The sequence below is a fragment of the Salvelinus alpinus genome, chromosome 11 (assembly GCF_045679555.1).
Source record: "Salvelinus alpinus chromosome 11, SLU_Salpinus.1, whole genome shotgun sequence".
NCBI classification, from domain to species: domain Eukaryota; kingdom Metazoa; phylum Chordata; class Actinopteri; order Salmoniformes; family Salmonidae; genus Salvelinus; species Salvelinus alpinus.
Genome location: NC_092096.1, coordinates 20,964,821 through 20,973,742, shown reverse-complemented (window position 1 = coordinate 20,973,742; position 8,922 = coordinate 20,964,821). Strand labels below are relative to the sequence as shown.

The window sequence follows — 8,922 nt, the reverse complement described above, 5'->3', positions numbered from 1 at the left end:
TAGGGGGGGGGGGGGGTATCATCTCTCATCAGGATGGGGTATCATCTCTCATCAGGATGGGGTATCATCTCTCATCAGGATGGGGTATCATCTCTCATCAGGATGGGGTATCATCTCCCATCAGGATGGGGTATCATCTCCCATCAGGATGGGGTATCATCTCTCATCAGGATGGGGTATCATCTCTCATCAGGATGGGGTATCATCTCTCATCAGGATGGGGTATCATCTCCCATCAGGATGGGGTATCATCTCTCATCAGGATGGGGTATCATCTCTCATCAGGATGGGGTATCATCTCTCATCAGGATGGGGTATCATCTCTCATCAGGATGGGGTATCATCTCTCATCAGGATGGGGTATCATCTCTCATCAGGATGGGGGTATCATCTCCCATCAGGATGGGGTATCATCTCTCATCAGGATGGGGTATCATCTCTCATCAGGATGGGGTATCATCTCTCATCAGTATGGGGTATCATCTCTCATCAGGATGGGGTATCATCTCTCATCAGGATGGGGTATCATCTCTCATCAGGATGGGGTATCATCTCTCATCAGTATGGGGTATCATCTCCCATCAGGATGGGGTATCATCTCTCATCAGGATGGGGTATCATCTCTCATCAGGATGGGGTATCATCTCTCATCAGGATGGGGTATCATCTCCCATCAGGATGGGGTATCATCTCTCATCAGGATGGGGTATCATCTCTCATCAGGATGGGGTATCATCTCCCATCAGGATGGGGTATCATCTCTCATCAGGATGGGGTATCATCTCTCATCAGGATGGGGTATCATCTCCCATCAGGATGGGGTATCATCTCCCATCAGGATGGGGCATCATCTCTCATCAGGATGGGGTATCATCTCCCATCAGGATGGGGTATCATCTCTCATCAGGATGGGGTATCATCTCTCATCAGGATGGGGTATCATCTCTCATCAGGATGGGGTATCATCTCCCATCAGGATGGGGTATAATCTCTCATCAGCATGGGGTATCATCTCCCATCAGGATGGGGTATCATCTCTCATCAGGATGGGGTATCATCTCCCATCAGGATGGGGTATCATCTCTCATCAGGATGGGGTATCATCTCTCATCAGGATGGGGTATCATCTCTCATCAGGATGGGGTATCATCTCCCATCAGGATGGGGTATCATCTCCCATCAGGATGGGGTATCATCTCTCATCAGGATGGGGTATCATCTCCCATCAGGATGGGGTATCATCTCTCATTAGGATGGGGTATCATCTCTCATCAGGATGGGGTATCATCTCCCATCAGGATGGGGTATCATCTCTCATCAGGATGGGGTATCATCTCCCATCAGGATGGGGTATCATCTCTCATCAGGATGGGGTATCATCTCATCAGGATGGGGTATCATCTCCCATCAGGATGGGGTATCATCTCTCATCAGGATGGGGTATCATCTCTCATCAGGATGGGGTATCATCTCTCATCAGGATGGGGTATCATCTCTCATCAGGATGGAGTATCATCTCTCATCAGGATGGGGTATCATCTCTCATCAGGATGGGGTATCATCTCTCATCAGGATGGGGTATCATCTCCCATCAGGATGGGGTATCATCTCTCTTCAGGATGGGGTATCATCTCTCATCAGGATGGGGTAGCATCTCTCATCAGGATGGGGTATCATCTCTCATCAGGATGGGGTATCATCTCTCATCAGGATGTGGTATCATCTCCCGTCAGGATGGGGTAGCATCTCTCATCAGGATGGGGTATCATCTCTCATCAGGATGGGGTATCATCTCTCATCAGGATGTGGTATCATCTCCCGTCAGGATAGGGTATCCTACTGTATGATGTAGGGGTCTATTAGAAAACCTGTGCAAAATATGAATGTTTAAATAGTTTGTCGGTAAGTGTGGCTCAGTTAGTTGAGCACGGCACTTGCCTTGCCAGGATTGTGGGTTTGATTACCGCTGGGCCCACCCATATATAACATGTATGCACGCGTAACTGTGGATGAAAGCGTCTGCTAAGTGTCATGTATTACAGCCAGTATTAGGCTCAGTTTAGAAGGTCAAGGATTTGTCCGACCCCACCAAGGTGATTGGACTTATGGTAGACGCTAAGTTATTTTGTGTTTATGCACAATATCCTTTGTGGTTATGCCCACTATCTTTCCCCTCACGTAGGCCGACGGTGTTTCTGCGATTCATCCACTAGGCAAAACCCTGACAGGTAGCCCCTCTGTGGCCATATGTCCTCTCCTCTCTCCCAGTAGACACATCAGAGGATCAGTGGTGCGGTCAACCCTGTCTGGCAGCAGGGAGGCGGGGGGGGGGGGGGGGCAGGTAGTGTTCCCCCCCAGAGGGCTTCGTATCCTGGGGATCATCCATCCACCTGCCCCTGTGTCTGGCTGGACCCTGTACCCCTCGGATCAGAGCCTGAGGGTGAAGGAGGTTGTGGGTAAAGACACATGCTGGGAGGGGCAAGACACGGTTGTCTGCTTCCCTGATGGCTGACCGCAAATGATTGCACTGCTATGTGTGTGTGTGTGTGTGTGTGTGTGTGTGTGTGTGTGTGCGTGTGCGTGTGTGTGTCCTGTTTCCTGGGGGTGTCGTAGTTATGGGAAGAGGAACATGTGATAAGAGGGATTCATAGTAGGGTGGAATAAGGTTGAGATAAGAGCATCTTAATGTATATATTTATACATGTCATAATGTATATCAGGTCATATGTGAAGACATTTTTGGCAGATGTATCAACAGGTAGCATCAACAGGTAGAATCAACAGGTAGCATCAACAGGTAGCATCAACAGGTAGCATCAACAGGTAGCACCAACAGGTAGCACCAACAGAGTGCACCAACAGAGTGCACCAACAGAGTGCACCAACAGAGTGCACCAACAGAGTGCACCAACAGAGTGCACCAACAGAGTGCACCAACAGAGTGCACCAACAGAGTGCACCAACAGAGTGCACCAACAGCGTGCACCAACAGAGTGCACCAACAGAGTGCACCAACAGAGAGCACCAACAGAGAGCACCAACAGAGTGCACCAACAGAGTGCACCAACAGAGTGCACCAACAGAGTGCACCAACAGAGAGCACCAACAGAGAGCACCAACAGAGAGCACCAACAGAGAACATCAACAGAGAGCATAACCTTTATGACATGGTACCATGACAGCATCTAGTTATCAGATTCATCCAAACACTACATCGAAGTAGATTATCTTCCATTCCCTGCTTCTGCCCCACAGTGTAGTGGATTCACACACACACACAAACACACACACACAAAACGAGGGGGAGACGGGGCGACCCCTTGTTTATTTTGGATGACAGATCTAGTATATCCAATCTACGTCTGAGGAAAGGTGCTCAAAGTAGAAGTCAACAAGGAACAGAAATAGCAATGCATGTGAATTGTGTTCAGTACAGTGAGATAACGTAGCGTAGCATTTTCCCCATTACCAGAAGCAGCTGCTCTTTCTCAGTTTTCTAATGTTATGGAGACTGGAAAGTTGTAATTAACTGGTGTTTGTTGTTGCTCGATGCAGAGCCTAAAATCTGAAAGGGAGAACGAGAGAGTCGCAGCTTGCCATAGTTATAATGATTGCAGTGCAGGTGCCTGGGAGATGCCCTTGCCATAGTTATAATGATTGCAGTGCAGGTGCCTGGGAGATGCCCTTGCCATAGTTATAATGATTGCAGTGCAGGTGCCTGGGAGATGCCCTTGCCATAGTTATAATGATTGCAGTGCAGGTGCCTGGGAGATGCCCTTGCCATAGTTATAATGATTGCAGTGCAGGTGCCTGGGAGATGCCCTTGCCATAGTTATAATGATTGCAGTGCAGGTGCCTGGGAAATGCCCTTGCCAGAGTTATAATGATTGCAGTGCAGGTGCCTGGGAGATGCCCTTGCCAGAGTTATAATGATTGCAGTGCAGGTGCCTGGGAGATGCCCTTGCCAGAGTTATAATGATTGCAGTGCAGGTGCCTGGGAGATGCCCTTGCCAGAGTTATAATGATTGCAGTGCAGGTGCCTGGGAGATGCCCTTGCCAGAGTTATAATGATTGCAGTGCAGGTGCCTGGGAGATGCCCTTGCCAGAGTTATAATGATTGCAGTGCAGGTGCCTGGGAGATGCCTTGCCAGAGTTATAATGATTGCAGTGCAGGTGCCTGGGAGATGCCCTTGCCAGAGTTATAATGATTGCAGTGCAGGTGCCTGGGAGATGCCCTTGCCAGAGTTATAATGATTGCAGTGCAGGTGCCTGGGAGATGCCCTTGCCAGAGTTATAATGATTGCAGTGCAGGTGCCTGGGAGATGCCCTTGCCAGAGTTATAATGATTGCAGTGCAGGTGCCTGGGAGATGCCCTTGCCAGAGTTATAATGATTGCAGTGCAGGTGCCTGGGAGATGCCCTTGCCAGAGTTATAATGATTGCAGTGCAGGTGCCTGGGAGATGCCCTTGCCAGAGTTATAATGATTGCAGTGCAGGTGCCTGGGAGATGCCCTGCCAGAGTTATAATGATTGCAGTGCAGGTGCCTGGGAGATGCCCTTGCCAGAGTTATAATGATTGCAGTGCAGGTGCCTGGGAGATGCCCTGCCAGAGTTATAATGATTGCAGTGCAGGTGCCTGGGAGATGCCCTTGCCAGAGTTATAATGATTGCAGTGCAGGTGCCTGGGAGATGCCCTTGCCAGAGTTATAATGATTGCAGTGCAGGTGCCTGGGAGATGCCCTTGCCAGAGTTATAATGATTGCAGTGCAGGTGCCTGGGAGATGCCCTTGCCAGAGTTATAATGATTGCAGTGCAGGTGCCTGGGAGATGCCCTTGCCAGAGTTATAATGATTGCAGTGCAGGTGCCTGGGAGATGCCCTTGCCAGAGTTATAATGATTGCAGTGCAGGTGCCTGGGAGATGCCCTGCCAGAGTTATAATGATTGCAGTGCAGGTGCCTGGGAGATGCCCTTGCCAGAGTTATAATGATTGCAGTGCAGGTGCCTGGGAGATGCCCTTGCCAGAGTTATAATGATTGCAGTGCAGGTGCCTGGGAGATGCCCTTGCCAGAGTTATAATGATTGCAGTGCAGGTGCCTGGGAGATGCCCCTGCCAGAGTTATAATGATTGCAGTGCAGGTGCCTGGGAGATGCCCTTGCCAGAGTTATAATGATTGCAGTGCAGGTGCCTGGGAGATGCCCTTTAGAATGCGGTGCAAGCGAGAACTTGGAAAAAAAGTTTACATCCTGGAAGTTACAGCTGAGAGACACTGCATACAAAGGCATTGGTTATTTCCAAATGGATAAATGCTGGAGCCAAATGCTCCGGGGTGACTAGGATCAGATTCCCCTCTCCAATCTTAATCTTATTCAAAAGTAGGGGGAAATGCCAAACTAACCCAAGATCAACTTCACCCTACACCGAGCCAAATACTTGTCAAGGCTGACACAACACCTCAAGAGACGGTCGAAGTTTGAGGACAAACGAGCTCCACTGAAACAAAGTACATCAACACAGACTAGTGCTGTCACGCCTCATTATTTAGAAAGGCAAGGTATTGACAGGAAGGCAGCTACTCTGTGACTAAATGCCTCAGCTCAGATCGATGCCGAGTCATGAATGATGGCTAATATGGCCGCCGCCAAACACAGGGCGGTGACAAAGAATCGTCCCAGTGAGTTTGTCTGGCAACGAGGATTGATTTTCTTGCAGGGTAAAGGTGTCCATATTAGGAAAGAGTCACACATCCATGGAAGTGACTCAGACACAACCTCCATGGATGTGGGACTGTCCTAATATGGATACCATACAGGGCTGTGTTTCTCCACCACAGGGATAAACAAACAGAATGATCATTAGCCCAACGACAGTAAGACACTATTATAATCAGCTGATGGTGTGTTTTGTGTGTTAAGCAGTGGAGGGCGGTCTGAGTTTCTGAAGCTAGAGATTCCTTTTTGTTGATACTATATTGCCGGGTGATTCAGAGAAGTAGGCCAGAGGCAACCACAGAGGGCTGTGGTGGTTGAATGGTAATAGAGGCTTGTTGTTGCCAGCCTTTTTCTGGGAAGTTCTGTGTGATGTGAAATCATGGGTCTAAAAGGAATATTACCTGGGATGATTGAATTTAGTATTTTTTTAAGAATGAATGAAAGTCACATTATTAATAATTCAATTGACTGCCGCGCTGCCTGGCTCTGTTGTGGATTATACAAATGTAATCATATTAAATGATGCATGTTATTGCATAATTACAGCAATAAAAGTTTTATGAGTCTACATGGGCCTCGGTTGTTTCGATCAAAGACGCCAATCATGAATTCCGTAAACAAGATCCAGAATTTGCAGAAGACTAGAGATGAAGTTTGAGGATGATCATGGATAGATTGTGTTCTGTCATATTGTAATGCCTAACCTCTAGCTCATTCACCATGAATACTGCTGTAGCGCAGTTGAAGAAAATGCATACATGGTAGACTAGTCCACTAGTCCATGTAGACTAGTCCATATAGAAATATTGATCTCTACTTTACACCTAATTATGACTGATCCAATCATCACACATATATCCTGGGTGGCCACAGTAATTATGGTTTTTGAATGAATGAATGAATGAATGGAGAATTGGATTTGTCACAAGCGTAAGACACCTAGGGACAATAGAGACACACCTCTTTAATCTGGTGCCCCACATAGAGAGGTGGAATACCATTATCCTAGAGAGGAGAGGATCCAGGTTGTGCTGTGCCAGTACAGGGGATCAGACCCAGCGTGGGGAGCTGGGGAGCTGAGGGCTGGGGCCTGGGAGCTGGGAGCTGGGAGCTGGGGCCTGGGAGCTGGGGCCTGGGAGCTGAGGGCTGGGGCCTGGGAGCTGGGAGCTGAGGGCTGGGGCCTGGGAGCTGGTGGCAGGAGCCTGAGGGCTGCATCTGGATTCTCCTGGGGGGGGGGGGGGGGGCGGCAGTGGTGGCGCCAGCAAGCGTGCCACAGAAGGCAGGGGCAGACAGCTGGGTGACCCCGAGGATGCCAGATGGTGCCAGCCACCCCATTTGAGCCAGGCTGGCTGCCAAGCATTGTGGGAAACATAAAGTAGTGTCTCTCTGGCTCTTGGGAAGTGAGACAAAGTGATATAGTAGCTGGTGTCTTGTTTCTCTGGCTCTTGGGAAGTGAGACAAAGTGATATAGTAGCTGGTGTCTGGTTTCTCTGGCTCTTGGGAAGTGAGACAAAGTGATATAGTAGCTGGTGTCTTGTTTCTCTGGAGATGCAGAGCCATTTTATTCATACTGTGACTCCGCCATGTTGTAATCTTCAGCCTTGAGGCAGCAGAACACAGAATAGTCCGTCTGTCTAATCCACGCCAGAGAAAGGGTGCACGGCATGCTGTTGTCATCTGGACTGGCTGTGTTGTACTGTAGTCTGCAGCTTGTGTTGTTGGACTGAGCTCATGTGGTGTTGTTTTGGTTGGCCCCTGACTGGCACTGCTGGCTGGTAAAAGCCATCTGCACTGCAGCAGCGACCAAGCCCTGTCTTGTGCAAACCAAGGCAGATTAGCAGTGACTTGCCGCTGTCTATTTCCTCAAGGCATGTCTCATTCCCAGCATCTGCAAAATAACTATTTAATTGAGTTGAACACTATTCAATTGGATTCTACTGGCTGTGACAGCCATTATGTTTATCAAATACTTGGTTTTCAAGGCCAAATCTAAAAATGACGTATTGAAACAATGTCCATCACATTGCCCTCTAAAGCCAATGCTCATAATGACTTCCATTTAGTCTGAATCCCCATCAGCCTCATTCTGTGGTTAGGAAACAAGCCTTGTGAATAATGTCTAGAGATGAATCTATAACGACAGCCTGCCTGCCTGCCTCACCTATTATATATGAGCTCATTTCCAGTCAAGGCTTTTCAGACCAACAGCACACCGTTTGCTCACTCTTCTTCCAGGAAGGGCTTCTGTTGTTGTCTCTCATCCTGAGGCTACTAGATTCATCCCCCTTTCTTTCCATCCTGCTGCAATTAACCCCTCGGGGTCCAGCGCTGGCTCTTATTGGTCTGTGGGGCGTCTCTTGGCGATTAAGTGGGTGGCGGGCAGATCCTGACGGGAGGGAGGGGAATAGGGGGGAGGAGGGGTTGTGCGGAGCGATGGGGTAGGTGTCCCTCCACTCTCTGTCACTATCCGAGTGCAGTCGTGTCACAGCTAGCTGTACAGCCAGCCAGGGCAGGTGGGCTGGGATCCTGACTCTAGTTAGGGCGCTATAGTCAGTCAGCCAACCAGGGAAGGAGCCAGGCAGGGAAGGAGAGCCTCAGCCAGCCAGCCAGCCGGTCCCTGTAACAACAGACAGCCATAATCCATCCATCCTTCCCAGAGAGGTGAGTGGGAGTCAGCTGGCTCCAACGCTTTACCCCCCCTTCACACTTTACCCCCCCTTTCACACACACACACAAACACACACACACACACACACACACACACACACACACACACACGCTATTGATTGCTGTTCGTTTGGTGTGCTCTCTCAGATCAGTAGGGAATGACTTATACTGATGGGACAGTTTACAGTTTGGCTTTACAGTTTGGCTTTGGCTAAGCTGGATGAGCCTGCTGGTTAAGAGAGAGGGAAAACATTGATTAAGGTCATTTAGCACGGCATGTTTTCTGACGTGTAATTGCGAGAGCCTCGGGGCTCAATAGCATTAGGCTAGGATTATAGGACGGACTAACACGGCTAGAGCACTTTGAAAGCAGTTTCTTTGAAAGCGTCCCCATTATGGCGTCGACGTGTGTCTCACAATTCACTTCACCCTACACTGCTCTAAACCGTGTTCAGCGTTTTATTATTTTTGTTTTGAGGTGGAATGGGTGTCACTGATTGATCCTGAGTGTATTACGCAAATGGGTGTCATCTTGAAAATGACTGT

The 8,922-nt window shown here is 49.0% G+C and overlaps 1 pseudogene; it reads right to left on the bottom strand.

Annotated features, from left to right (window-relative positions):
• Positions 1-7,044, bottom strand: part of LOC139533279 (zinc finger protein 345-like) — a 10,937-nt pseudogene extending 3,893 nt beyond the window's left edge.
• Positions 7,045-8,922: the final 1,878 nt, after the last annotated feature.